Here is a 23,264-nt window from a genome sequence, read left to right as displayed (position 1 = left end):
TTTTGTTTATTGGAAAATAACAATTACAACACGACTAAGGCAATAAAAAATAATGTTTATTACTGACCAGTAAACCGTTTGACTTCATTACGTCATATGGGGGGGGGGGGGATTTTTTTAAATGTACTTCTGATCCCCAATTTGATGAGAAAAAATATGGCCAGCAGAAAACATTTTTTTTTTTATTCTGAATCTAAATTTTCCCCATACCTTAAAGGTGTAAAATATGGAAAATATAATTTAATTGATGGCGTTAAAAAACTAAAAAACAAATCGAACTCGGACAAAAAAAACATACCCCCTCCTTTTGAAGTTAAATGATTCCTTTCAAAATATATCCTCTGACACATTTAAAATGTGATTATCATGTAAATGCCGACTTAAAACATAGACTCTCAACATAAATTGACTGATGAAATTGATATTACAAAAAGTCATGACAAAAATCAACAGTGTTCAAGTCATGTACACCAGAAGCAGTCGATTATTTGTGTATCATTTTCAAGTTTCGGGCGATACATAAAAAATAAAAAAAAAGTCTTATTTAGTCTAGAAGGAACAATAAGGTAAAGGGGGACACATAACTTACAAAAACGACATCTGCACATGAAGGTTAAATAACTACACTGAACAACGATCAGCAAAAGCCTAGTGTTTTGTTTATGTCTAAGAGTTTGAATTATGTATTGATTTCAATTTTCATTTTCAAACTAGAATTATATTAATGAAGATACAAGGGTAAGATTTTTTTTTTTTTTTTTTTTTCTTTTTTAACCTTGTAATCCTATAGTTAAAGGCGCATAATACAACAAATTAAAAACAAATCCATTAAAAAGATCTAGTTGTAACCATTGTTTTGTAAGATGATCCAATGTACACGTATTAACCTGTACATTCCTGTCAGTTTGTAGGTTAATTGCGACCAAATGATTGTCAAATCTGGTATATATTGATAATAGCTTGAAACTACATACATAACATATATAAGAAGATCAGTGACATGAGTGCCAATGAGACAACTCTCCATCCAACTAGTAAAAATTTGTATAAGTAAACCATTATAGGTCAAAGTATAAGTATAAGCATACAAACACAAAAAAAGTCATCTTGCGTTCAGTTGTACGATGAAGAGATGCGATAAGATTGATAATGAGACAGCTTATCAACAATAGATATAGGAAGATGTGGTATGAGTGCCAATGAGACAACTCTCTATCCAAGCAACAATTTATAAAAGCAAAACATTATAGATCAAGGTACGGCCTTCAAAACGGAGCCTTGGCTCACACCGAACAGCAAGCTATAAAGGGTCCCAAAAATAAAAGTGTAAAACCATTCAAACAGTAAAACCAACGGTCTAATCTATATAAAAACGAGAAACACGTATACGTATACATATGAACTACATAAACAGACGACAACTACTGTAAATCAGATTCCTGAATTAGAAAGGGTGCAAACCTTCTCCCTTTTCTGAATCAATAGTATAACATCACAACATAGAAAGACGTGTACTATAAAAAATCAATTGGAAGGCTTACCTCAATAAAAAAAACCCACAAATTATGATCTATATCAATGTAGAAATGATGTGGATTTAAGCAATGAGCAAACCCCATATGTCGTATAATCACCTATAAAAAGCCTTATCGCGAACAAAAGTGAAACAATTCAACATAAATGTGGTTTGATTGCCAATGAAATAACTCTTCACAAGAGACAAAATGACCCAGAAATAAACAACTAAAGGTCACCGTGCGGACTTCAACAATGAACAAAGCCCATACCACTATAGTCAGCTATAAAAGGGCCCAAAATCTATGAACGCTCAACCCTCCACTAAAACTGGTTGTGGTGTTCAATAAAAGTAATGTTTTTTTGTTTTTCATCTTTATTTTTGGCTTTGAAAAATTGTACCTGATAAACACACGGTACTACTTTTAACTTTTTTTAATATTGTACTTGTATTAAAAAATCGTAGAAATGGTATTCATTGAACCACTATCGTTGTTTGATATCATAACCATTTGGATCACGCTTCTATTGTGCTCTTTCCAATACAATGCTGAACTGAATTGAATTGAATGAACTAAAAATACTTGAATTAAAAAAATCCACGCTTTAAGACCTTAATGTTGAAATCCGATTATGATTTTAATTATATTATTTCAAATCTGACGTTTCTGTTTAATCTTTGGATTGATTGTTCATTTTAAGTATGTTGATGTAACAAAGTCACAGTTTAAATACGGTTTTGAAATGACTTGCAGCTATTTCAAATTTTAAAAATACGGTTCAAAAAGTATACTGTTGGAAACGGGACACGTGTTCCCGTTGACAGCTATTATTAGAGAATTACACCGTTTCCTACAAAAATAAGAACTATGTTCAGTCGTAAACCGTAACCAAAAAATATTTTTAATAACCGTTTTTGTTAATTGTATTTTCTTCTGATGAGTAATAGTTAAGCTTTTTTCAACACATATTTTATAGTTTGTTCTTTTGTTGTACAGATACACTAGTGTCCCAGGTTATGAGGCAGGTTTGACGCCAACAAATTAGTTTAATTTCACAACTTTCTACATGTGTCTGTACCAAGTCAGGAACTTCTATTTCAGTGGTTGTCGTGTGTTGCTGTGTGTCATATTTGTTTTTCGTTCATTACTTTTTACATAAATTAGGCCGTCAATTTTCTTGTTACAACTGCTTTACGTTTGTGATTTCGGAGCCTTTTGTAGCTGACTATGCGGTATTGGTGTTGTCCCTTGTTGACGGCCATGCGGTGACCTATAGTTGTTAATTTCTGTGTATTTTGGTCTCTTGTAGATAGTAACTGTTGTCTCATAGGCAATTATACCATATCTTCGCATTTTTACAAATAAGACCAGTCAGAGATCGGCAGACATAAATCTATCAAGTACAATCATTTCACTATACTTCATTAATTTGTCAGTTTAATATTTTTGTCTTATATAGATATATATATTTCTCTAATTCTATGGAAATTTATCCCTTAGCGAACCCATTGTATAAAAAAATTAATCAACGTGTGGTTGCTGGTGATCTCAAAAGATCATTGGATGATTTTAAAGGTCATGACCTTTTTAGCTAACTGGATGAATCAAAATTTGATAACAGGTGTTAATGAAATTGACAACTTCGTGCAATGTGAAAGGCACTCGAAGGGATTTGTCGGTTAGCAAAAAAAGAAAATGTCTTTTTAATCATTAGAGAAACAGATTCTTACATAGTTACTCGTGGACTATCGGATTTATCCAATCTCGATAGTTAAATTATAAATTTTAAAGTCCTCGCCGAGGCGGCTCGGACTTTAAAATTGATAATTTAACTATCTCGATTGGATAAATCCGATAATCCACTGGTGTCAATGTAGAATCTATATATATTTATATTAACATTTTGCATGTATATGTAATGCAACTGCAACGAAAGACAAAAGGGCTTGTCGTAGATATTGAGATAAGATTCTAAGAAATCTTAGAGGGTATTTTGCTACAATATATCTTATTCATAGAGGCTCAATTGGACGGATACGAATTTGGTAAGACCTTTGCTTATATCTTATTTTCAACAAAAGAAAATCAAAAGTTTCCAGAACTGCTTTTCAGTAAAATGTGTAAAAATACAAGTAACATTAATTCAAAACATGTTGTTTTGTTTTTATTTGTATTTATATCATAATCTGTTTATTTTCTTTTGATGTTTTGAATTAGTTAACTATCCCAAGATGATTAGTTTATTTAACAATGCTTTAATCGAACAAAGTAGCGTTTGAATTGATTAACTATACAGTACAAGTTGTATTTTGAAAGATCTCAAAGTATTAGCAGTAAAAAGATCCATTTCAATACCTGGTGAGTACTTGGCATTGTTTTTGTTCTTAAATTCGGGTAGTTTTAGCAAACAATTTACAATTTACAATTTAGAGAGACGTGGTGCATCGGACTACTAACACAAAAATTCATGGTTCGAACGCCATTCAGGGGAGAAATTTTCAGGGACTGAATTTTTGTCTCTCCCTTGACACCATTTGCGAATATGGTCTTGAGGAAACGTTGAGAGTCCATGGGAAAGGGATGATAAATTGTTGACCCGTGTAAGAGAGAGCCATATCTCTTGCACGTTAAAGACACCCTTGTAGATTTCGAAAAAGAACAGGCTAATGCCGCTACAAGGCAACACTCGCACCCGCAAAGCGGAAAAGGACTACATGTAATTTCAGTTGCAATAACTTGTTTCCAAATCCACTATAAATAGATATGGTTAAACTATTAAACTAAATAATTTACGGACCAACTTTAATTTCGTACGTAGACAGCAAAAGCAATCTACAACGAAATTATATTCTAGACCCATCGAAACAACATCTGATAAACCAATTTAATAATACTTTTAGATATTTTGATGACATTTTGGCTCACAATAATGACGACTTCAGTATGTATACTAAAGAAATTTATCCTGTTGAACTTACTTTAAAGCTAATACTAACAATGATCACTGCCCTTTACTCGATCTTGATATCTATATCACTAACGGAAAGCTTATACTAAAATTTATGATAAAAGAGATGATTTTTCATTTCCTATCGTTAATTATCCATTTTTAGATGGTGACGTTCCCTTGTCACCATCTTACGGTGTTTATATATCTCAACTTGTACGATTCGCTCGTGTATGTAACAATTCTTTAGATTTTAATGAGAGAAATTTATGTATTACTGAAAAATTATTACACCAGGATTTTCGATATCACAAACTAGTCTAAACATTTACTAAATTTCATCATCGGTATAAGGACATCATTCGTAAATACAGCTCAACATGCAGACTTCTTATACGTTTAGGTATTTCACATCCAATTTTTTATATTTTTTATGGAAATATTCTTTATAAAGCACAAAAATGTCAGTATTCACCGCAGAAACTAACAAAACCTTTAAATAGACTTATCAAGAAGGGATAAAGTTACAATACTGTTGTCTGGTCATTAAAGATTGCATATTTTGGCGTTAATATTGATTCACTTATAATTAACACTACTAAACACATTTATTCAAAAACCAGTTGTTGGCATGGCACGGTTTATGTTCTTCTCATATATGTTATGATGGTATGATACTAAACCCCTAACAGGAAGGATTGTGCCCGATATTCATATGATGAAATCATAATCTTTCAATCAGTTTAATTGAAGTCTGGAGCTGACATGTCAGTTAACTGCTAGTAGTCTGTTGTTATTTATGTATAATTGTCATTTTGTTTATTTTCTTTGGTTACATCTTCTGACATCAGACTCGGACTTCTCTTGAATTGAATTTTAAATGTACGTATTCTTATGCGTTTACTTTTCTACATTGGCTAGAGGTATAGGGGGAGGGTTGAGATGTCATAAACATGTTTAACCCGTCGCATTTTTGCGCCTATCCCAAGTCAGGAGCCTCTGGTCTTTGTTAGTCTTGTATTATTTTTATTTTAGTTTCTTGTGTATAATTTGGAAATTAGTATGGCGTTCATTATCACTGAACTAGTATATATTTGTTTAGGGGCCAGCTGAAGGATGCCTCCGGTGCGGAAATTTCTCGTTACAATGAAGACTTGTTGGTGGCCTTCTGCTGTTGTTTTTTTCTATGGTCGGGTTGCCAGTTGTCTCTTTGATACATTCCCCATTTCCATTCTCAATTCTTTTCTTTTAAGATTCATTTATTGAAAGTAAACTATCACATTTGATAAACGAAACAAGTGTATACGCATTTATTGAAATACATCTTTATTTTTGTTTATTTATGCATATTTTATTTCCGGATTTGCATGTTTCGGGGTTTCCAAAATGTAGAGAAATAACAAAAAGTATATTTTGTTTTTACAGGACAACGGTACATCAGTTCATCTTGAAAAATGAAGGAAATTTTTGGACTCATTGTTTTGTTTTTATTAGTGGATATCATTGCAGGTAAAACCTATATCTTTTAGTACATGAACGCACTATTTTATGTAAAGAACAGAACAATTGAACTATGTTTGATAACTATAACCCGTAAACATATTTGTTTTGCTTATCGTTTTAACTGAATTTGCCTTAAAAGCAAATTATTGATAATGATTGTCAGACAATACCAGCACCAATGGTATGATACAAAAGAGATGGAACATATCAAAAATTCAAAGACAAGCTGAAAACGCAATGGCCAAAAACGAAAAACACAACAAAAGACAAACAACCGTATACGATTCGCTAATAGAAGATCAAACACTAAGTAAAAAGAATCCCACAAAACTCCGAGGATGATTTTATGTGCTTCGGAAAGGTAAGCACACCCTGCTTCGCTGTTGACATAATGTGTGTATAACGCGTGTTTTGTCACCCTCGGGGCAAACATTGAAAAATGAACAAGAATGTGTTCCCAGGCAGTACACGAATGCCTCACTCGCACTATCATTTTCTATATTCAGTGGACCGTGAAGTTTGAAGTCGATTGGGCTTCAACTTCACACCAAAAACTACCTTGATCAAACATTTAACCTGAAATAAGACAGACGGACAGACGGACGGACGGACGGTCCAGAAAACATAATGCCCCTCTTCTATCGTAGGTTGGGCATAAAAATGTCGTCGGTGAGCGCAATGACCAAACAGACCCTTTTCATTACCTTATTAAGTTTACCTGAATACATGCTGCAGTACAAGATGTTCATGAGGAGTTATATGACCAAAATGGGCCCTAATTTCATCAAAGGTCAACGTTGCCTGATAGAGTTGTATCCTCAGTTTCCTCAATCCTCAATCCTCAATCTTATGGCCTTATGGCACAACTCTTCTCATTGGTGCATATTACAACCTATGTGTATCTTCCTCCGTGTATTTTCCTCCATGTACTTTAATTTTGTTATTGCTGTTACGATTGAGGTTGCGGATGTTCGGGTAAGTCGAAACGTCCTGTTTTTGAGATAAAGGCCGAAATGATTTCTAACTTCCGTTTATACTCTTCTGTGTTTTCGTGGTCTAGTCTTCCTAGCAGGGTGCATGTGTTGATCTTGCGTATTCCAATTTCCTTTGTAATTTGGTGGTACATTTCTTCTCTATAACTCTCGTAGTTGGGGCACTCTGTGAGGTAGTGCTGTTGTGTTTCCTTAATTCCACAGCTGCATAAGTCGGTGGTGTCTTGCCCTGTGCGTTGTTTATAATAATTAAGGGTTGTGTAGCCAGTTCTAAGTTGTATAAGGATGCTGAAGATTTCTTTGGAAGGAAAGTCAAAGATTGGGATGTTTTTGACGTTTGGTGTTATATCAAAGAGGTCTCTTCCTGTGTCGCTTAATTCCCATCGTCTTTGCCACTTCAGCATGACACTCTTGTGTGCACCTTGTTTTATGTCTTGAAGGGTAATAATATTGTTTTTTGGCAAGAGTTGTGTTGCTTCTTCTGCTGCTTGCTTTGCCAATAAGTCCGCTTCATCGTTCCCTTGAATATTTCAAAATTCACCAACGGACATTTAAGAAAATACAATACAAAGCCAACGGGGTCAATATTCTTTATTAGTAAAATTGTTAATTTGTAAATTGTATCTTTGTTATTTCAATATATAATTTAAGAATTTTAAAAGATATAAGTTAAAAATTGACAATTTACGAATACAGAACTTTGATCCCATTGGCTTTCCATAATAAACAAAACCATTTCAGTATATAATACTTCATTATTATTTCAGGAAATTTATGTTGTTCTTATCCATGTCAAAACAATGGAGTTTGTCTTACAAAAGGATTCAAAGATTATGAATGTGATTGTACAGGGACAGACTTTTATGGGAAAAATTGTGAAACGCGTAAGTTTGAATTGATCAAATACACAATTTCTGTAGAAGAAAAAAACCCTAAAGTAATGACTTACACGAAGAAGAAAAAAATCGCAAAGAATAAGATGTATTTCCGTTACCGGGCCAAGCAAAATTGGTTAAAGTCTACTTTTGCACGAAGGACATTCATTTTTGAAAATGGCTACCACGTGTGCAATAAGATATTCCATCGTTTAAAAGTATTTTTTCTTTATTAGACACAATTTGTTTGCCTGATCTTTGTGATATAATTCAAACTCACGGCATTTTTTTTATGAAATCGTCGTGTGTGCTTAAAGTTTAATCTTTGAAAAACCGAAACCGATCAGGAATATTCGGCCAATATCGAGTTGCTTATATTAAATGTACTAAACCACTTGCAAAATATCGACACAGAGGCAGCAATCAATGTAAGTTATTTAGTTTACGCAGAAAGTATTTTACAAAAAATGCAAGTTCTCACAAATAGTTAAAGCACTCTTCTGGGTGCGGGAGTTTCTCGCTACATTGAAGACCCATTTGTTGACTTTGGCTGTTGTCTGCCATTTCCATTTTCAATGATATCAATCTATTTCAGCTACTCTGTTAAAAAGGATAAAGTTATGGCTGAAACCAAAACCATCTACAATTCATAACCTGATGATAGATCATCAATGGTGCTGGGACATCGTCAATAATCTGCCATTTTTGAGGAATTTTTTGATGAAGACATTTGTATTGAGTAAGTAACGCTTTAAATTATTACTTACAGTTTTAGACTTATTTTTGACTCTTCACATTGAATAATCCGCGAAGCGGATTATGTTAAATGTGAAGAGTCAAAAAATAATTTTATGGTTCAATAAATTCAAAATAAATTATTGCCATTCATTATAAATAAATTTCTATCAAAAATAAGGCTCAAAGATATATATGATTAGACAATATACGTATAGTGTCTTGAAATATGAAATTTATTTGTATGAGGCTTAGAAACGGGAAAATGCGAGGTTCTACCGAGCATTTTCCCGTTTCGTGCCGAATACAAATAAATTTCATATTTCAAGACACTATACGTATATTGTCTTTATACTGAAATCGAAAAAAAAAATGAAAAATGAAAAAAACATGTAACAAAAATTGTTAAGAAAAGTGTTTGGAATTTCCCTCTTGGGGTACCATTTTGGGGTATTTCCCTATGAGCGTAGTCCAGGTGGTAAGACATTGGCGTATTAAGGAATTAGAAAGGGAAAATGAACTTAATTAATAGCATTTGATAAACATGATATATAAATAACCAATTTGAAGACATAAAAGTTTAAATTCAAAAAAGTTTGACCATTGTTACTTTACGTTGTCATGGTCGTGACGTGATGTTGTTGATGAAATACAATAAGGAGGCGGGGCTTATAGGTCAATTGGGGTCATTGACGTATAAAGCTAACGTTTATACGTATAGCTTTATATGTACAGTAAAATAGCTGATTGCAGTATAAATATGAATAACAACGTACACAGATGTTTGCGTATGAATACACAACGTTAGAGTGGGCGTGTCTTCATAAAAATTGATAACATTGAAAATAAAGCTAATTATTTTAACCAATCAGAAGACAGTAAATACACCAAATTTATTTATAGGGTCATAACCTTTCTCAGCTCCCTGAATTGAACAAAATTTCTAACAGGTGTTAATGAAATTGACATCTTCGTGGAAAGTGGAAGGCACACTTAATTAATTGATAATTTAATTATCTCGATTGGATAAATCCGATAATCCATTTGTATCAATGTAATAATCTATATTTATACTGCAACTAGTTGTTTCGATCTCCTAAATATAGCCTAACACAGATATATTTTGTGCAATGTCAATTTCATCATGGATCACTTTTCTTACAATCAAAAGTTCATTTATAAGGATTCTCTGGAATGATAATAAGTTTAAAATTGAATTTACAATGGTAAAAACAGCTATCAATGAATTAATTTAAGTTGCAATATAAAAACAATATTAGGTCAATGTCAGAAAAATATGTTTTTGTTTGTATTCGGCACAAGACTAGGGAAGAGCTCGGTTGAACCTCGCATTGGCGGGTGCTAACGGGAAGGGTGTCGGGGTGGGGTGGGGGTGTCTGGCCGGCCGCCCCCTTTAGTAGGAAAATTTGATTGATTATATAGGGAATCACTGATGCGGGACCCATTACAAATGATCCGCCACTGCCTCGTCCTTCTGCAGTCTCTCAGCCTCATACAAAAAAAAAATTATGACATTGACCTAATATTGTATATTTATTCTAACAGCCGGTGTGTTAAACAAAAAATAATGTCCCCCAACAATGTTCGAAGTATTTTTGAAATATTGACCTATTAACAATAAAAACAGGGAGAAAATACTAAAAGCGAAAAGATTCATGGCAAAAAAGAAAGAGACTAAAAACAAATATCAGCATTTCAAACATTACACAGATATTTTATACAAAATTGATAAATACAAAAAAAAAACGGGTTTGAACTCGAAAGGAATAAGCAGTTACTGGATAACTAGTGAAACCCCTTTGTGTTGCAATGGCAAGTACATATATGGTTGTGACTTACATTCGTTGATGAATTAAGAACGAGATTAAAGTTTGACATGTCATACCCGTGCTGGGTCATTTGTGACCATATTAAGTTCGCTGTTGTTTAAACCTAGTAGATGATCAAATAATTGTTTAATTATTTTGCACTTTGAATAACTTGCTATCAAATAAATTGAAAAACCGTTTTTTTTTACAAAAGATGTTATGTTTATTATCTGTGGAAAGCCTTTCTTAAAATAAGTACATTAAGTTTAGATTTTTAGTGGTCTCTTCCATGAATAGTGTTTAAGGAGAATATTGTAATAAAACAAGTGTGGACACAGATCAGTGTGGATAGTATGTTTGGATGTTTGACAGTGATTTATATGACAAAAGGAGTTCTATGTTTTCCCATAGGGTTCGATATTATTAACTGTGTTGCACAATGACAACCAACCTGAGCATTAGGAGTGTTGTTTATTTGATATTTAGTTCTTTTTTTAAATAGCAAAAATAGCAAATTTCAGCATGTTTATATATTTTTTCAGTTCGATCCAATCTAATCGACATTCCACCTCCATACGACAACGATCATTCTTATATAACACTAGGTGCACATTTCAATCACTCATTCTACACAAGAGTCCTTCCGCCGGTTCCCGAAGAATGTCCAACTCCAATGGGTGTAGCAGGAAAGAAAGAGTTACCAGATGTTAATGCTTTAGTTAAAAAGTTGTTTGTGCGGGAAAAGTTTAAACCAGATCCAATCGGAACCAGTGTTTTGTTCAGCTTTATGGCTCAACACTTTTCACATATGTTCCTGAAAACAGATTTTAAGCGCGGACCACAATATCAGTGGGGAGGACATGGAGTAAGTAGTATTATACATTATATATGTAAAAACGCACCTCCTTTATAAATTACAAATTTGGGTGATCTTTGAAAATTTTTAATCATGAAACCACGTTTCGGTTTTTTAATTTGTATTACGTTTAAGATCGGTTTTATTTTTTGTTTTTATGCCCCATTTAAAAAATGTTGGGCATTATGTTTTCTGGTCTGTGCCTCCTTCCGTCCGTCCATCCCGATTCAGGTTAAAGTTTTTGTTCAAGGTAGTGTTTGATGAAGTTAAGTTATATCAACTTGAAACTTATTACACCTGTTCCTTATAATATGATCATTCTGATTTTAACGCCAAATTAGAGTTTCGACCCCAATTTCACGGTCCACTGAACATAGAAAATGATAGTGCGATTGGGGCATCATGCCATGCATTATGAATACATTCCTGTTTTTTGTACATCCGAATAGATTGAAAAGACTTATTATACAACGAATGATATCAAATATCCGAAATAACTGTTACATATAATGACTCCGGGAATTCGGTGGCCAAATGTTCTAATTAGTTACTACTGTAATCTTTAGCCAGTCAACACTGGGGTTGTGAGTTCGAACCCGGCTCGTATGGGTGCACTCGACTACAATCTTAACTTACTAGGATTTCTCCGGGCACTCCGGCTTTCTCAACCAATAAAAACTGACTACCACGTACGCAATAGCCTAAAAGCGGTGCTTAAAAGGGGCGTTAAAACACCAAAAATCAAATATATCGCCACTTCTAAAAGTAGACAAACACAAAATACTTATTAATGTATATTTTTAAATCATAAGCATATCATATACGGACAATTTTCCTTTTATCGTTAATGATTTTCTTTATCATCATTCTATGCTATTGTGTACACTGACAAGGATGTATACATACTATACAAATCCACGATACTAATAATGACGACTGAGTGACTAGGTGAATTCGGTTTGCATTTTTAAAACATGTGTTTTATTGATATCCTTAACAGATAGACATGACAAATATATATGGAAAGGATAAACACGATGAAAATCTTCTGAGATCCTTTAAAGATGGAAAATTAAAACTACAGGTTAGTATTGATCCAGACATCACTTAGATCCCCTTTTTCTTTAAAAAAAAAAACCACAAATGTTAAACAATTTCAAAACTAAGACGCTAATAAAAACAAACACACAAACAAAACAAGCATTAAAGGGTTTTCGTGCATGCATGCATACAAGTGTTTCGGAATCGACAATCGTACAAACAGCACAGGACACATAGTGGTTTTCCTCCGCTTTTAAATGGCAGTACTGAAAATCTATGTTTTGAAATATCATGTTTTAAAGATACTTTATTATACAGCATCAACAATTTTGTTTCATGAATTGGAGTATTTGAATACGTTTCATTCAATATATTATGGTTGTCCACTATTTATTTCAATTCCCATTTTTGCTTGTCTTGATTAAATCTGACCAGAAGTTGACATACAATTCAGAAGTTGTTGTTTGTTTATGTGTTACATATTTTGTTTTCGTTCTATTCTGTACATAAATAAGGCCGTTAGTTTTTCTTGTTTGATTGTTTTACATTTGTCATTTTGGGGTCTTTTATAGCTGACTACGCGGAATGGGGCTTTGCTCATTGTTGAATTCCGTAAGGTGAACGTTACTTTATATATATATATATATATATATATATATATATTTAGCCTTAGTGACGACAGAAGTTGACATATATATTTAGCCTAAGTGGAAGCTAATTACACAAGGAGATCGTGTCTTCTTTAACTGTGTGAAGTAACTGTCTATACATTAAAATGCTTTTTTCTCTCAGTAGGGTGCATTCCATATCTGCAATTATAATATAAAACAAAATTATATATACAGCGAAATGTGTAATTATTTCTTGTTTTATAAAGTAAACTTTTGTAGACAATTAATAGTGAAGATTGGCCGGTTCTAACTAAAGATACTGATGTCGAAATGCATTACTTGAGACTTGTTCCCGCGGAAAAGAAATTCGCACTTGGTCATTCTTTCTTTGGTAATTTTCCCGGACTGTTCATGCTCTCTACGATCTGGATGAGAGAACACAACCGAGTCTGTGACGTCATGAAGAAAGTACACCCAGAATGGGACGATGAACGCATCTTTCAAACAGGGAAACTAATACTATTAGGCAAGTTATGTTTTGTTTTCGTTAAGGAATGACTGTAATATTTTTAATAGATACTAATTACACCATGAGGGATATCTTGGTCAATCCTGGACTTGTAATAAAACATGGAATGCCAACATTTGTTGACTCTCTATCCAAGCAAAGCGCTGGTGCGGTAAGTAATATATGATTTGAAAATGAATGATTAAACTTTTTTTTCGCGAGTGAAACTTCAAGGTAGAACTTCCGTAAATTTGTCAATCAAAAATGATTGACGCTTTTCCGTAAATTGGCCTACCAAGGACGCGCTTCTGTAAATTGGCCTACCAGGACGCGCTTCTTTAGATTAGCCAACCAATGACGCGCTTCCTTAAATTTATCAACCAATGACACATGGCTCTAATATGAATAATTTCAATGCTAAAATACTCAAGTCATATGTTTTATAATTTCTTTAAAAAAAACAAATTGATGTAGTAATACCCCCGCAAATAAGGAAGCTGCGCAACAACACAAAACATTAAAAAAAAAGATACAATTGTCAAGTAATTGTTAAATAAAGCTATTATTATTATTATTATTATTATTAAATTATGGTCTTTTATAATATAAAGGTGTCATGTTCAAATTCTTATAAGGATTCTGTTCCATTTTGTTGATTCAATGCTAAACATATGGTAATTTTATAGAAACTTCCACAGCACTTTTCCTTGTACCCTCATATTTGGCAATTTCATCACTGGATGCGCTTAACTTTAGTGACTCAGCACGAGATATTTTGGAATTTACAGGTTGCTTAGAACTTTTTGTAAAAAATAAACACTATCACATCATAGAAAAGCAAGTGAGTAATCTATGTTTCAAATTTTATAACAAGAATGATGTCGTCAGAATGCTAACAGATATTAATAGCCGATTGGCATTGCGATAGAAAACAAGTTGTACACTGCTTCTTGCGAATTTCGTTTTTTACTAGACAGTAGTATATGCATTTAAATTTTTCTAACTGCTATGAGTTTTACGGCTACCATTGTGAATTGATACATCTAGCTAGGCATCTTTCGTTACTGTACTTCTCGTTTAACCGTATTTGACACATTACGGGTTTTGATGAAAGTTCCTACTTCTCAAAGCTTTGATTAGTTCTCTATTCGCGTGCATTGTTGCTTGCTCGGTCCTTGACCTGTCTAGTTGTTTCAAACCTCTCTTTCATAAAGTGTCCTTTATATACTCATTTTAACATGATGATATCGTGTATCTATTGTTGAATAAGAAATTTCTAGTATGATTATCAGAAGCAATCTTGAAAGAAAACCGTTTATAACGATTCTGCTTAATGTTGAGCGCAGTATTTTCCATACATGTCCAAGACCAAACAAGATGTCGATACCGTCGATATCGACAATGTCGACACGATATCGATCGACAAACGAATATACCGTGACAAAACTCACTGTCGATATCGACAATTTCGGTACGATATCGACTCGATATCGACGAATGAAGATAGCATGAAAATACATACTGTCGATATCGACACAATAACAACACTATATCGAAAATTTCTGAATTAAAAATGTATGAATAAACAAGACGTCGATATCGACAACAGCGACACGATATTGATTCGATATCGACATAGAATTTTTTTTAAATTTTAAACCTCTCCCCGATGATATATGGATATACATTAAAGGAGAAAAAAATCATAATCTTAAAAGAAGTATTGACAACCCAGGACTACTTTAGAAGAAGGGACAACAGAGGACAAAAGACAAACCCGGTAACAAATAAGACATACAAAGACAAACAACAACATTTGACATTGAAACTAAAAACAAATGAAAAACGCAGACCCCGCAATACTTGGGCGACTATACCATACATTCTTATTGCGCCGGTTAACATCTATGTATGGATGAATGTAAAGTTAAGATATATTACATGATCTCTTAAATGCATTGCCAACAAGGACAAAAATCGTATGTAAGGTGGATTTAAAAAGAAAATTTACGGATGAACTTCAACCGGAGGAAAAAAAATATAAACACACTCAGTCCCCCTTTCGAATGATACAATCATTAATCAAATTACCCCCATGCGTTGTCAAATGAAGATCTTCATAGTGTTAAATATCTTATACGATGTAATTTTATTACTTAATAATCATCATAGAAATTTACATAAAACAACATCATAGACAAATGTCAATTGTGTCAAATTGTCAATTCATTTTAAAATATTTCAAATTTATTTTGCTCGTTTAGCGTTTTTTACGATTTTATCGTCATTATCACACATTGTTATATTCACAATAATCGACAACCAAGACAGATTTCAGGCCGTTGATCAAGCTATATGATGTTTGTCGATATCAATTCGATATCGTCGATATCGACAACCAAGACAGAGGTTTAAGGCCGTTGTTCCAGTTATGGAATGTTTGTCGATATCGATTCGAGGCAGAGGTTTTAGGCCGTTTGTTCAAGATATGGGATGTTTGCCAATATCGATTCGATATCGTCGATATCGACAACAAAGACAGAAGTTTCAGACTGTTGTTCAAGTTATGGGATGTTTGGCGATCGACAACAAAGACAGAGATTTAGGGATGTGGAATGCTTGTCGATATCGATTCGATATCAACATTCAAGACAGAGGATTCAGGACATGTGTACATAACAACATACATACGAAAAGTCGTGTATCGATATCGAATCAACATCGTGTCTTGGACATACCTCGTATTTTCATGTTGCATTTTTTCATTTGTTGTTTTACATCAAGTCTATTTCAGATTTACAAGTAAGGTTTCATCTGTTCACACTGTTTTGCAGTTTACAGTAAACAATCATGGAGCAATAACACTTCCCGTTGTACAGAAACTGATTCAAAATGGCCGCACATTACGTCTGCAGTCTTACAATAATTACAGGAAACGTTTTAACCTACAGCCATACAAATCGTTTAAAGCATTAACTGGTAGGTATATTTCGTCTTAAAAAAAAAATCACCTATGAAAAAGCAAGTTCAGAAGTTTCAAAATATCGTATTAGATCAAAATTTCCAGGTTTTAAAAAAACTACTAAATCAAAATTCCCTGCTAGGTTTCCATTAGATCAAAAATGCCAAATTGAATGTTTTAATTTTTAAATATTTTCCATTGGAGATTAGTGATTATATAGGGAAAACACAGCATGGACTTGAAAAGGTAAATATTTTCAAATATAATTGTCAAAATTAGCTTTTTTGCCGAGCTTATCCTACCGTGAATTTCTAAAAGCCATTCGCTCTGGTTCAAAACCTAACCTTGGATGCCCCACTTGCAGTCACCGAAACTGAAATAAAGATGCATTGGCATTGGACGTTTTGTCAAAGTTAAAACTTAAGGATGCGTGGTGGATACATGTTATTTTACCAGCAAATTTGCATGTATCATATATGTTATGTGGAATAAAACAGTTATTAAAGTAAATATCCATATAACTGTAAGTGGAACAATTAAAAAAAGAGAAGCTATTTGGCACAACTTTTTAGAATGATCCGTGTTAAACCTCTACAACTTCATATATAATTTGGCCCTCCAACTTTTTGAATCGAGGAGGAGGATGTCATCGATTGCCACTGATGATTCTTATGTTAAATAAAATTGAAAATGGAAATGGGGAATGTGCCAAAGAGACAACAACACGACCATAGAGCAGACAACAGCAGAAGATCACCAACAGGTCTTCAATGCAACGAGAAATTCCCGCACCCGGAGGCGTCCTTCAGCTGGCCCCTAAACAAATATATACTAGTTCAGTGATAATGAACGCCATACTAAACTCCAAATTGTACACAAGAAACTAAAAGTTAAAATAATACAAGACTAACAAAGGCCAGAGGCTCCTGACATGGCGCAGGCGCAAAAAAAGCGACGGGGTTAAACATGTTCTCTTCTCGCGTTTACAATAAAAAAAACTTGTATCTTTGATGAGATTCTACATCTATATTTGTAGGTAATAAGAAGTTAGCAAAGGTCTTAGAAGACCTATATGGAGAGATTGATACTGTCGAGTTTTATGTCGGTCTGATTGCTGAGAAACGACGACCGCGGGGAATGTTTAGTGAGGGTTTATTAGAAATTGGCGCTCCAATGTCAATCAAAGGAGTAATGTCCAACCCGATATGTAGTCCGAAATATTGGAAACCGTCCACATTTGGAGGGGATATTGGATTTGAAATAGTAAACACAGCAACATTAAAAAAACTTTTTTGTCTAAATATGAAAGGCGATTGCCCAGAAGTTTCTTTTAAAGTTCCTGGTTTTGTAGAGCAGAAACGGACGGATGATGATTGCACAGAACACGAGGAACTATAAAGCTGTGGTTTTTTTCTTTCTTTTTTCATATTTTAAAATTGATATATCTATCAAATTCATTATTCCCTTTCGAGTTTTAAAATGTCATTAAGCATTTTGTAGTTTGTGTTGCGTGGGATAATAATAAAAATCATTGTAACCTGAGTTGTTCATTAGGCCTAGTTGACGCAGTCAAAAGGAACAGTAAAATATTGTTGCTATTTCTTATTTTGTCGGTTGCTTGCAAGTCTTTAATAACGGTCAATTGACAGGTTCCGTTTGAATGAACATCTCAACACATGCAACATACATTTAAGACATAAAACAGAGCAATGATTATGTAACAAGTATGTGTTTGGACAAAACATGATACCATTCATTTGAAAAATTAAAGGCCAAATAAAAAAAATAAAAAAATATGCCGGCAGACATGAACCAACGACAACCATTGTCCCTTTTGATAGCTAAGGGAGAAAAGGAGAGGGCAATGCCAAAATAGCCTCTATAGACACAGACTAACAGTTTCTAAATACCTATCGATTAAAGTTATTATTTGTTTTCGAGATAATTGGCAAAATAATAATTCCCGTTTACTTTGTTGACCTTTTTTTTGCTCTTTAAAGATTTCTCGTATCTACTTTTAAATTAATTTGACAAAAATTAGAAGAAAAGTGCAAAATTCCACATGCAGAGGTTCTACTTAATAAATTTAACTCCTTTATAAAAAAAATCGTTGACAATTTAGACTATACATATTTAAAAAAAGATGTGGTATGATTGTCAATGATACAAATCTCCACAAGAGACCAAATGACATAGACATTAATAACTGTAGGTTACCGTACGGCCTTCAACAATGAACAAATCCCATACCGCATAGTCAGCTATAAAAGGCACCGAAATAATAAACTCAAACAATTCAATCGAGAAAACTAACGGTCTAATTTATGTAGAAACAATGAACGAAAACAAAATGTACATGCGCATGACATGCTTATTTGACGATCTTATTGTGATGCTTACTTTGTCTAAAACAGTTCCTATCTATTTTCGTTTCCACAAACAATACAAAAATATGTAAAAATCTTCTCACTTCAAAAAGAGCTTCTCTGCAGGGTCAATTGAAAAATGATGTCATGATGGCTTATTTGTACACCTCGTTTGGTACGGTTTCTCTCTATTAGTTTCTGCAAAAATGTGTAAAAATTAGCTTTTACGTGCAATAGGTCCTATAAGCTGTCAATTTTTCAAATTCTGTAATGATTAATTATTGTTCTAGTATTTTTTCATTATAAATTTTCTATCTTTGTATAATTGTTTCCAAGATAAGAACCAAAAAATGAGTCTATTACATGAAATTTCAGCAGCAATTACTCCAAACTGGGTTGTCCAATTTTACTGAAAATCTAATGGAAGTTGGAATTTGACCTGTTGATCCTTTTAACTCAGTCGGTTTTGCCTAATAACTGCCTTAATTTTTTTAAATCAGCAAAAGTAAAAACTTTACTCCTAAATTAACTGTTTTGCTACAGATTCAATGATTTATGGATACAACTTTTAATTTGACTTTCATCGTAAGGAACATTCTGATTCAGATTGCTGACATTTCCACAAGGAGAAATTGGGCCATGTGAGCTATTGTCGTCACTTGGTGTCCATTGTTGTTGTTTGTTAGTTTTGTCCGTTGATGTACAACTGGAAAAAAATATATATGTTATTGGATATACTTTTGCCAAAAATATTTTTTTTTTATTGATCACATCTAATATTTTGCATGTTTTAAACTTCTCTGTAACTGTTGTACTTGGATGGTTCATACCTGTCAACCTATGAAAATGAAAATTCATGAACTGCATTGAAGAAAAAATCTCGGGTCGTAACGCGTACGAACTTTTGTACAGCTCAATTTAAGTATTAAGGGGACATTAGGCTTTAATTTTATATTTTCATTGCATAAGCCATTGCCATTTTGATGTGTTTAATGTATTGTATCATTCATGACTAGCAACACCCCCTCTCCATGTTATATTCGGAGTATTAAATCTATCCTCAAGCTATAGTACATGATTTAGAACAAATATGGAAACATGATTATAAAACCTATTTACCTGATGGAAGAGAGCCAGTACAAAGAGGAATAACTCAATTTGTTTATCTTAACAATGGAAATGGGGAAAGAGACACAACCCGACAAAAGAGCAGAAAAAACTCAAAGGTATGTTCAAACTAAAATATGTGTTCAAAACTAAATCCTGATTTGTCATTATCCAGATAAAAAAATCTAAATTCGTGTTTCTCAGATTTGGAAACTTTTGAAATAAATTTCGTTTGTTTATGTGTTAATACATTTTTTTTTCGTTCATTTTTTTTACATAAATAAGACCGTTAGTTTTCTCGTTTGAATTGTTTTACATGGTCTTATCGGGGCCTTTTATAGCTGACTATGCGGTATGGGCTTTGCTCATTGTTGAAGGCCGTACGGTGACCTATAGTTTGTAACATTTTTGTCTTTTGTGGATAGTTATTTCATTGACAATCATACAACATCTTCTTTCTTATATTTATAAGAATTCTTATCTTTGTGAGCTATATAGAGGATACTCTTAAACAAAATGCAGCTCGTTTTCTATCAAGTTAATTGTACAGTGTTGACACCTGTAGCCTTTCACATCTGTAAAAAAATCAAGTTTCCTGAAATTGAATTTAGTTTCGTTCGTGTCTCCCCGTTTCTATTCTCAAACTACATGTGGTTACACACTCTAAATTGTGTTAAAGTTCTTCTGCTGTCTTCCAGGCGCGAGCGCACTAAAATTCCTCTTTCGTAAAAGAGACAGGACCGTGCAAATAAATAATTCAGTGTTTGTCGTTTGTTGCATTGCTGTATATCATATTTCATTTTCGTTTATTGTTTTGTACATAAAGCATGCTGTTACTTTTCTACGCGGCTTGAAATGTTTGGCATTTGTCATTTCCAGACCTATTAAAGCTTGCTTTTATGTATGTATTTTGCTCACTGTTGAAGGCCTTCCGATTATCAATAGTTGCTAACTTTCCTTTTATATGTCATTTGATCTCTTGTAGAGGTCACATTGTCAGTTATATCACATTTTTTTAAGCCTTATGTGCAATAGGTCAACATTTATCGAAGACCAGTAGCTATCATTTTTTATGCAGGTTGGCCCAGAGAAGCGATTCAGAAAAGTTTTTATAGAGTTGTTTACATTCCATATACCCAAGGTTGTATTTATATTTTACTTATCTACTTTAATTGGGTACATGCCATTATGCTTTATTATACTGATTGCATTATCAACTATAAAAATCTGTTTGATGGCGTCGTTGTTTGGTTTTAAATGCGTATTTGAACTTTTAATTCAGTTGTAGTGTATGTTTACACTTATTTTATACTGATGCCATCATGGATGCATGTTATGACCTCGTTAATAGATTACATTTGTTGTGGTTGCTTACCCAATTTTGCAATATCACGGAACATAAAACAATTGTCATACAAGTGGGCGTTATAACTAGCTAGATAACCAGATTTAACCAATAATTTGCATGTGCCAAGTCAGGAATATTGTCAGTTGTTTTCCTGTGTTTTTTTTTTGTTAGTTTTAATGTTTACGAACACAAAAAAGATCTTCGTTTTATAGATATGACTGCTGTACATAAAAAAAATGGAAGTTAAATGGGATAATCTTAACTTTTCATACGACTTAAAAACTTTAGCAGGACGCACGTGTTATAGGGCAATTTGTCGCTGTTGTACTGCATATCAAATAAGGGCCCTTGATTGGAATAATAAAAATAATAATCAGATCCAATGGCATTGCATCATAATAACACTATTTATATTCACAAACAAGACTGCCGCTCATTTGTTGTTACAAAAAGTTCGCGAAAACGATCAGCCCATGATTTTTTGCAACAACAAATGAGCGACAACAGATCTCTCACGATCCTAAATTTCAAATGTTTATAAATATTTTTATTTTTGCCATCTTTTTGTTTAAACTATACTGTATAGTGAACGATTTTTAAGAGAAAAGTAATTTAGGCTTTCAAAATATAAAAACAAAATCACGATTGTTCATGATAAATAAATATAGGAAGATGTGGTGTGAGTGCCAATGAGACAACGCTACATCCAAATAACAATTTAAAAAAAAGTATTTACCATTATAGGTCAATGTACGGCCTTCAACACGGAGCCTTGGCTCAGACCGAACAGAAAGCTATAAAGGGCCCCAAAATTACTAGTGTAAACCCATTCAAACTGGAAAACCAACGTTCTAATTAATAAAACAAGAGGCTCTCAAGAGCCTGAATCGAACTCCTTAATTTTTTTGGTTAAATCTCTCATCAATGATTATTTTGGCTTTTCAATTTATTTAAATGTTCTTTGAATCGTCCTATTTTCTTCAAAGGAAAAAAAATCATTTTCTCCTATGTTCTATTTTAGCCATAGGAGCTATGTTTCTTGACATACAAGGAAATAAAATAAAAAAATTATACTTACTCTGAAACTCATAAATTTAGCCTAAGTTTGGTTGAAATTGATACAGCAGTTTCAAAGGAGAAGATTTTTTAAAGTAAGTCAACATGATAAACAAATTGTGAAAAAAAGTCTTTAAAGGGCAATAACTCCTTAAGGGGTCAATTGACAATTTTGGTCAGACTTATTTGTAGATCTTACTTTGCTTAACATTTTTGCTATTAACAGTTTATCTGTATCTATAATAATATTCAAGATAATAACCAAAAACTGCAAAATTTCTTTAAAATCATTAATTCAGGGGCATTATACCTGAAAAAACAGTTACCAAATTCGGCTGAAAATTTCAGGACAGGTAGACCTTGACCTAATAAATACTTTAACTTCTTGTCTTATCTGCTCTAAATGCTGGAGTTTTTGAGATATAAGCCAAAAATTGCATTTTACCCTGTGTTCTATTTTTAGCCATGACGGCCATGGTTTTTTTTTTTAACGAAATAGAAAATAAAACGCAAACTTTATTTTATACACCCTACTGATCAAGCAGTTGAAGTTTGGTTGAATTTGGTTGAGTAGTTTTAGAGGAGAAGATTTTTTAAAGTTAGCAAATATGATGAACAAATTGTGAAAATTTGTCATTAAAGGACAATAACCCCTTAAGGGGTCAATTGACAATTTTGGTCATTTAACTTATTTGCAGATCTTACTTTGCTGATCATTTTTGCTGTTTACAGTTTATCTTTATCTATAGTAATATTCAAGATAATGACCAAAAACTGCAAAATTTCCTTAAAATCATCAATTAAGTGGCAGCAACCCAACAATGGGTTGTCTGATTCATCTGAAAATTTCAGGGCTGATAGATCTTGACCTAATGAACAGTTTTACCCCAGTCAGATTTGCTCTAAATGCTTTCGTTTTTGAGATATAAGCCAAAAACTGCATTTGACCCCTATGTTCTATTTTTAGCAATGGCGACCATGTTTGTTGATAGATCAAAACTTCGGATACAA

At 33.1% G+C, this 23,264-nt stretch overlaps 1 pseudogene; it reads left to right on the top strand.

Annotated features, from left to right (window-relative positions):
• Positions 1 to 3,756: 3,756 nt before the first annotated feature.
• LOC134707706 (prostaglandin G/H synthase 2-like) lies at positions 3,757 to 17,913 on the top strand (annotated as a pseudogene).
• The last annotated feature ends 5,351 nt before the right edge of the window (positions 17,914 to 23,264 follow it).

This window comes from Mytilus trossulus, chromosome 2 (genome assembly GCF_036588685.1).
Source record: "Mytilus trossulus isolate FHL-02 chromosome 2, PNRI_Mtr1.1.1.hap1, whole genome shotgun sequence".
NCBI lineage: Eukaryota > Metazoa > Mollusca > Bivalvia > Mytilida > Mytilidae > Mytilus > Mytilus trossulus.
The sequence above is the reverse complement of the archived record's forward strand: the minus strand, read 5'-3'. Positions and strand labels throughout refer to the sequence as shown.